Consider the following 8,448-nt stretch of genomic DNA (forward strand, 5'->3'; position numbering starts at 1 on the left):
CCCTCATTGCCACTCACAACCACAACAATAAACAAGTGCAGTGGGCAGGACTGTTCAGGCGGTTCTATTTCAAGCTAGGGCACATCCCCAGAAAACTGAACTTCCTGGCAGATGAGTTGTCCCACCTCCCTCAACAAGACAGCAAATGGATTATCGCCTCACTGTTCACTCCCTCCCAGCTAAGCGCACTGGTGACCACGGCGCACAAAGCCGGAAGGAGAGGGAGCCCCCTGATGGGTTTCTAGGAGATCTGAAACAAGCTTTTCTCGACAATCCCCCGGAGGAGGACCTACAGTTGATAAGGGCGGGGGATGGGCTCTGGTGCCGAGGGCAGAAACTCTACGTGCCTCCCCTTATGTAAACAAGTGATCTAAAGAGCGCATGATTCCAAACTGGGGGGGCATTTTGGGTTTGTAAAGGCAGTGCATCTGATTCAAAGACAATTCTGGTGACCAGGGCTGCGGAAAGATGTGGGGGAATATACAGCAGGGTGCCCCACCTGTATCATGGCAAAAAAGGGGGGGGGTGTTACCGCCATGACACTTACAACCTCTCCCCCCTTTTCACGCCCTGGGAATATATATCCATACATTTTATAACTGATTTGCCTCCCTTGATGGGGAAAACAGTGATCAGGGTCATTGTGGACACTTTTTCTAAACAGTCTCACTTCGTATCTTGTAAACAACTCCCCACAGCCAAGCAACTGGCCCAATTGTTTATCCAGCACATCTTTCGGCTACATGCTTTTCCCGCTAAGGTGGTCTCTGACCACAGCCCACAATTTGTTGCCAAATTTTGGTCACATTTGTGTGAACTGGCAGGGATTGAGCAAAGGCTCAGTTCCACCTATCACCCACAGACAGACGGACAGGCGGAACGCACCAACGCGGTGCTCGAACAGTTCTTATGCTGCTGCACGTCCTTCCAGCAGGACAACTGGGTAGCACTGCTGACCTTTGCAGAGTATGCTTACAACAACAGCGTGCATAGCGCCACCAAAGTGAGGCCCTTCCAAGCAGTATATGGGTACGAGAGCAAAGCGTTCCCTGAACTCACCCCCCCCTCATCAGCCCCCACAACTTTACAGAATAGGGAATAGCAGGGGCTGGGCAGTTATCAGCAAACAACTGCAGAGGGCACAAGAAGCCTACAAGACCCAATATGACAATAGCAGGGAATAGCAGGGGCTGGGCAGTTATCAGCAAACAACTGCAGAGGGCACAAGAAGCCTACAAGACCCAATATGACAAAAACACTCTGAACTTTGGGACTTAGCAATGGGAGACAAGGTGTACATTTCAACCAAGCACTTACCTAATGCACAGAACTGTAAAAAGTTAGGGATGAAATATCTGGGGCCTTTTCCAGTCAAACAGATTATAATAAGGTAGCTGTTGAAATGGAACTGCCAAAAAATCTTAAACATGTCCACCCTTGTTTCCATGCCAGCTACTTGAAGAAGGACCATAGACACCTTGGAACCCCCAGATGGAACCACCACCCCTGACTCTGGTTCGTGGTCAGATTCATCATGAAGTGCAGGAAATTCTCGATTCCAAGATCAAACTTGGTGAACTGTTCTATGTTATCAAATGGACTCATTTCCCATTAAGTCAAGCTGAATGGGTCATCTCCAAAGATACAAATTGTAAAGCTTTAATTAAAGACTTTTACAGCAAACATCCCAATAAGCCTGGGGGAAGGGGACCTTGGGGGGCGGCAGAATGTCAAGAGTCACTCCATTTTGTTCCTCTTGCCATATATATCCAATTATACAATGCTATGCTTGTGCTAGCTATGCTGCTTTTGATGTAGCCCATTGCTTACTGCTTATCTGAGGGGAGGATGGTATGTCTGGAAGCTGGTTAGCTGCTATGTTAGCAAGGCCGAGAACTGGAGAAGATGTTACCCGGGAACTGATAACGACACCTGTGGTGATGACAGCTTAATAGAAACCCCGCGCAAAACCCCCACTTTAGCTTGGCACGCTTTAGCTTGAATTCTAACGGCCAGGGCAAACGTTTATAAGTTGGAGGGACTGGCAGGAAGGTCAGTTCTGACAACGTGTGTGTATGCCCATGAAGCTGGAATAAAGATCTTGAACTCCACTTGTCTTTTCCTTGACTCTGGGTCTGACAGCATGGATCAAACTAGATTCCAGTTTAATGGTTACTAGTCTAGAAGTTTAAAAGGATGAAGATTAGATTTGATCAATGAGAAGATTAGATCAAGGGTATTCATGGAATTGTGTCTAGATGTATTTTCTTCAGGCCCTGGACCCGTGTCAGACCCCCACCCCCGATTAAACAAAGATCAAGCCCTAATAACGAAAGTCCTTGTGCTCTTTTCTCCATTAATACTGTGTCTGATCGATTATTTTCATGTGTTAAAAAGATGATGTGCAAAAATAATTCAGATCATCTATCATTTTTAAAACTAGTTGAATTTTTAGATTGAAATTAACTTTTAGTTGGAAATCTGCTAATAATTTATATCAGTCTTAGTGAAAAATAAATTCTTGGGTGTAAATTCATGGAATGAAATTGTCAGAGGTTATACTGATAACCCAAGAGATCCTCTCTGCTAAATATTAGGCAAAATACCCTTATTCTTCAGTGAACTAACAATTTAAGTTGCCTAGTAGGCATAAAAAGGTATGAACTAATATGTGAGTTTTAGCTCCCTTTTCAGGATATTCAAGCAGGGAATGGGGTCTGATTTGAAACAAAAACAGCACACATAGGTGAGCGGAACCAAAGTCTTCCTTCATTATATAAAACTGTATAACTGGTGTTCCATCTCTTAGAATTTCTTAATATCACCCTTTAAGAAATAATGGGTTCAACCCTGACCTGGATAGCCCAAGCAAGCCCAATCTCATCAGATCTCATCTCATCAGAAACTAAGCAGGATTGACCGTGGTTAGTACTTGGATGGGAGCAGGGCTCTATTTCTAGCAGGAACTCCTTTGCATATTAGGCCACACACCCCTGATGTAGCCAATCATCCTGGAGCTTACAGTAGGCCCTGTACTAAGAGCCTTCTAAGCTCTTGGAAGATTGGCTACATCAAGGGGGCATGGCCTAATATGCAGAGGAGCTCCTGCTAGAAAAAGAGCCCTAGATGGAAGACTTCCTTGAAATATGCAGTTGAGAGGACAGGGGCAGGCTCTATTCAACCACCTCTCTGAATATTCTTCAGGCCCCAGTAAGGGTCAGTCACCAGAGGTTGACATGACTTCCAGGAGGGCAATGGAGATGGTTGTGGTGTCTAGAAATCAAGTCCTACAAAGAACATTGAAAGATGAGCCAGGATGAAGGAAGATCAAGGGGAGACATAATGACACTGCTTATATACGTGAAGGGTTGCCATTTGGAAGAAACCTAACACCTGTTCTCTGCTGCTTCAGACAGCAAGACTAGGTCTTTTATGCCTAAGTTGCAGGAGGATGGATCTCAGTTGAACATGAGGCAAAACTTCCTAATGTTGAAAACTAATTACTTGAGGGAATATAAGATCCACCCAATTGCATTTTATCACCTCTATGGATCTACATTAATATCATGCTCCACTTTGGCTACCGCTTGTTGGCAAAGAACTGTTGTATATACTGTAACACTGATAAATAAATACATTCTCATAGTGATGAAAACCTATTTATAGATTTAAAACTTTCTGAATGCATGTTAGTAGGTAATGGAACACATAAGATGTATGCTAAAATGTATTATGTGCAAAATATTAATTTGCCTTCATGGACTTGGAATCCCATGTCTTCATTTATTTATTAACCATTCTTTTGATTTGTAACAGAGGGATCCTTTATTAATGATAATTTATTTATTTCCATTTACTGTATATCCCATCCTCCCTGTGCACGGCAGTGAACAAGGCCAATAGACATAAACTAAAACATTAAAACCATTAAAAACAATTATTATAATAACATTAAAAGTGCTATATTAGTGATGGTAGTGCTGCCAGTCTTCTTCATATCATAACATTCATATCCTCCAGATACAGATCAGATCTAAGGGCTAGGCTCCATGGTGACCAGTTTGATTTTGTCCAGATAGAAGCTTTAGATTTAGTAGTCAAAGGCTTGGTGGAAGAGCTCCATCTTACAGGCCCAGACTGTCTTACAGGCCCTAAAATCCACAGGGAGCTCATTCCACCAGCATGGGGATGCAACTGAGAAGGCCCTTGCTTGAATTGCAGCCAGTCTGGCATCTCTGGGACCAGAGATCAAAAGAAGGTGTTTAAACCCTGATCATAGTGCTCTCTGGGGAACATGTGGGGAAAGGCGGTCCCATAGGTACATATGTCCCTGGCAGCGTTCCTTCTAAGTTGAGTAAGGGTGAGCTGGCTCACAATTTTTAAGTCTCTGGCTCACACATTTTTGTCTTAGCCCAGGAAAAATGGTCCCAGGGCAAACTAAGTTATGCAATAGTTCTCAACTTTCATGCCAGTAGCTCACAAAGTTGAATTTTTGCTCTTAAGACTCCACATCTTAGAGGGAACCCTGACCATATAGGGTTTTAAAGGTGAGAACCAGCACTGTGAAATGAATCCGGTATGCAATAGGTAACCAGTGCAATGCTTTCAGCGCAGGTTGAATGTGTTCCCGCAAGGAGAGACCCAATAACAGCCTGGCTGCAGTGTTCTGCACCAGTTGAAGCTTCTAAATTTGAGACAAAGGCAGCCCTATATAAAAAGCATTGCAGTAGTCTAGTCTCAAGGTGACCATAGAGTGGATCACTGTTGCTAGGTTGCTGTAGTCAAGAAAGGGAACCAACTGCCTAATTAGCTAAAGATGGTAAAAGGCTGACTTGGCAGTGACTGCTACCTAGTCCTCCATTGATAAAGAGGAATCTAGGAGCACTCCCAGACTCCTGACCCTTGGCGCTGGCATCAGTTGTGCCCCGTCAAATGTCAGGAGATCCCTGACGTGATTCAGGTTCAGGACCTCCATCTTGGCCAGATTCAGGTCAATTATGGGTCTTTACAAATCACTGGGGAAAAAACATGAGCCCTCAGGTGGTGCAAAAATATGGCACAAAACTAAAGTACCAAAATATAGTAATAGCATTATGTAGGTATAATTTATTTATTTACATGTAATATTTAACACACTTTTTCCAGCCATTCTTTCCAAATTTTGCATTTTTCAGTTGCAGCCTGGCCCAAACATAGCAGCAAACTGACTTTCCTGATGAAAAACTACAGAGTAGCTCCCCTACATGCATATTTAAAACCCGAAAAACATTTAAAGATTTTGGATTCCTTTCTCCAAAATGGCCATATGTTGGTCATCTGTGAAGTTTTGCTGCCCAAGATGATACAGATGGAAGCCAGTTGCTTGGCACTCCCATGGAGTTGGCAAATGTCCCTTAGCATTATGTGTGGGCTGACCCACATGTTTGCTTTAAAATGTCTTCTACCATGCCCATGAACATACTTTCATGCTAGAATAAGAATCTTTAGATACATTTTACATCAAAGAAGAAGGAATGTTGTGAAGTGTAGAATGATAACTGTAATTATTCCACATGTTGTGCTATGAACTCCAGACAGTGCACAACTGTCTGATATTTAACATGGACTTTGTTAAGGTTCGTATCAGTCTGTATTTCACCCAGAAAGTAAGGGATGTGAATATGCTTGGTATCTAGCTCAACCCACTATATTATATAATCAAAGCCCCAAAATGCCTAGGAATTAGGGTTGCCAAGTCTCACTCAGGAAATATCTGGGGACTTTGGGGGTGGAGTCAGGAGACTTTGGGGTGGAGCCAGGAGCAAGGATGTGACATCACTTTTGTGATGTCACATCCTGTGATGGCACTTCCAGGTCAAAGGTCAAGTGATGTCACTTCCCAAGTCCCCGTCTAATGATGTCACTTCCAGCACACTGCACCAAAAAAACCACCTCTTCTTTTCACAACAAAACTACTCCTGTACAACGACAAACTTCCAAAGTCATGCATGACCACAAAACTTTGTCTAAAGCACCAAGAATGCTGTATCCTGCTGGTGATTGGGGGAGGGGGTTTACAGACCAATAGCAAAATATATGCTAACTTGTACCCAAAATAAATGAAAAGAACCTGAACAAAGCACTCTAGGTTTTTAAGCAGTTCAAGTTTAAGCAGAAAATAATCTAAGCAAAACGAAGTTTGATTTAAAGTAGCAATAGAGAACACCAGGAGTGTCATGGGTGCTGGGGGCCCTGCAGAAGAAGCCGAGCCTGCAGAAGAAACTGTGCCCCTGCCACCTGCACCAATGCCCCTGCCTCCTGCTGGAGAAGATCCAAGCCCCCCTGCCTCGCCCTCTCGGGTGGCTCGTGTGCATGACCGCCTTCGTCAGGACCTCAGGGATCGGAGGAGGGTGGCACGCTCACAAGCAAGACGCTCCCTGAGCCCTGAGTTTTGAAAGGATTCTGGCCCTTCTAGGAGTGAGGGTGCTTGAGTCCCAGCAGGATCCTGGCTGCCCTCTGAGTCAGCAATTAGCCCAAATGGGCAACAGACAGCAGAGGGCTATATAGCTGTAGGCTTTGAGAGAAAGCTTTGTGGAAGCAACTAGTCATCTACGTGACCTCCTAGCATCCACTTTGGCTTTTGACCTCCTGACCTTGGCTTGACTTCTGGACCCCCTGACTACGGCTTCTGAACCTCTGACCTACGATACCTGGATGACGATCTGGCTTTGGCACCTTGGACACTCTTGCTCACCGGTTACAGACCTTGGACTGCCCCTGGGCTTCGCCTGGCCTGGCCCCAGCTTGTGACAAGGAGACTCATTCCACTCAGCTCACACATAAGGTTGCCAGGTCCTCCCTGAACACTAGGAGGGGAAGTGGGTGGTGGGGGGGAGGTTGTTAGATCCAAGCTGAGAAACTCCTGGAGGTTTAAGAATGGAGTCTGGGGAAGACAGGAACCTCAGTGGGATCCAAGCATCAGTTTTCCCCAGGGGAATCTGGAGATGAGCTGTAATTCTGAGGGATCCCCATGTCTCACCTGGAGGCTGGCATCCCTATCGCACACCATGCATAATTCATAGTTTGTTCCTTCCCACCCCAGTATGAAATACAGCTTGCATTTGTGAAAAGGGTCCCCCTGGCATTTCTTTCCCCACTCCAACACCTGTAATCAGGGTGGAGAGAGAAATACCATCAAAAAACAGACAAGACAAAATGCTGTGATTTTTGGAAGCAAGGGAGATCTGGTGCCTGGCTTGGCAAGCAGAGAGCCAGCATTTTCTTGGAGATTTATTAGGTTCCAGCCCAGCACCTCGATGCTTGCAGCTACCCCATGCTTTTTACAAATGATATTCCATCCCGATATCACCTTCCCACTCATTACCAACACCCTCATTAAACAAATTACAATGATAAAAGCTTGTCCCTTCCCATCCATTACAAAATACAGTTTGCATTTTGTGAAAGGGACACCCAGGCATTCCCTCCCCCGCTCCAACTTTCGCGCTCGAGGAGAGAGAAATACTGTCAAGTAGCAAACTGATGAGAACAAAGTATCACCTTTAAGATCAATGAAGTTTTATTTAAGAGAAGACCGATGCCTGGCTTTCCTAACCGCTGGTTTCCTGAGTATGTTGGGGCAACAGGGGCAAGAGTTGCACCACTCTCCACAAGCTGTTCCTCCTCCCCCCCCCTTCCATCTCCCAGACCATGCTCTAGGGCTACCTTTGCTCCCTCTCCAGCAACTTGGTTAAACTATTGCAGGCTCAGCCGCCGCTGGCACCAGCTGTCTCCCCTTGCCTTCTCTTCTCACACAGGCAAGCAACAGTTTTCTGGGAGAATGGAGGGGCCAGCTGCGGTAGGTAGGCCATGCCAGTATTCTCTCCCCAGAACTGAGTCTGCTTGCAGAGAGGGCGGGATATAAGCTTAATGTAATAAATAAATAAATAAATAGAACTAAAGTGCAGCTTCGGCCATGGCCCCTGATGCAAAGTGCAGGCATTGGCAAACAAGTAACACCCCCCCACACACACACACATTCCACAGAGCATGGCTGCAGATCAGCTCCCCTCCCGGTTTCCGAACTAAGCTGCTTGCCAGCAAAAGGACCGCACCATGGCTTAGCATATCTTCCCCTGACAGCAAAGCAAAGCCCGCCCTGTTAGCGCAGTGGGAGAGGGAGTCCTGAGCTCTTCCCAGCTGACAGCACCGGCGAGTGTCTGCCTGCCCATCTCCCGGTCCCCCAACTCCCCACTCCCCTTGTCTCAGTTATGGGAGCTCTTCCTTGCGGGCAAGGGAGGGACAGCCAGCCCGCACCCACCCCAACTGCACTTGTCTCACTCATGGAACTTCTCTTCAGCTGGCAGCACTAGCTAGAGCCTCCCCCGCCACCCTCCTGTCTTGGCTGGCAGCACCAGTGAGAGCCCCCCCCTCCCCTTCAGCACTTATCTCAGCTACACCAGTTCTGGT

This window comes from Heteronotia binoei, chromosome 4 (genome assembly GCF_032191835.1).
Source record: "Heteronotia binoei isolate CCM8104 ecotype False Entrance Well chromosome 4, APGP_CSIRO_Hbin_v1, whole genome shotgun sequence".
NCBI classification, from domain to species: Eukaryota; Metazoa; Chordata; class Lepidosauria; order Squamata; family Gekkonidae; genus Heteronotia; species Heteronotia binoei.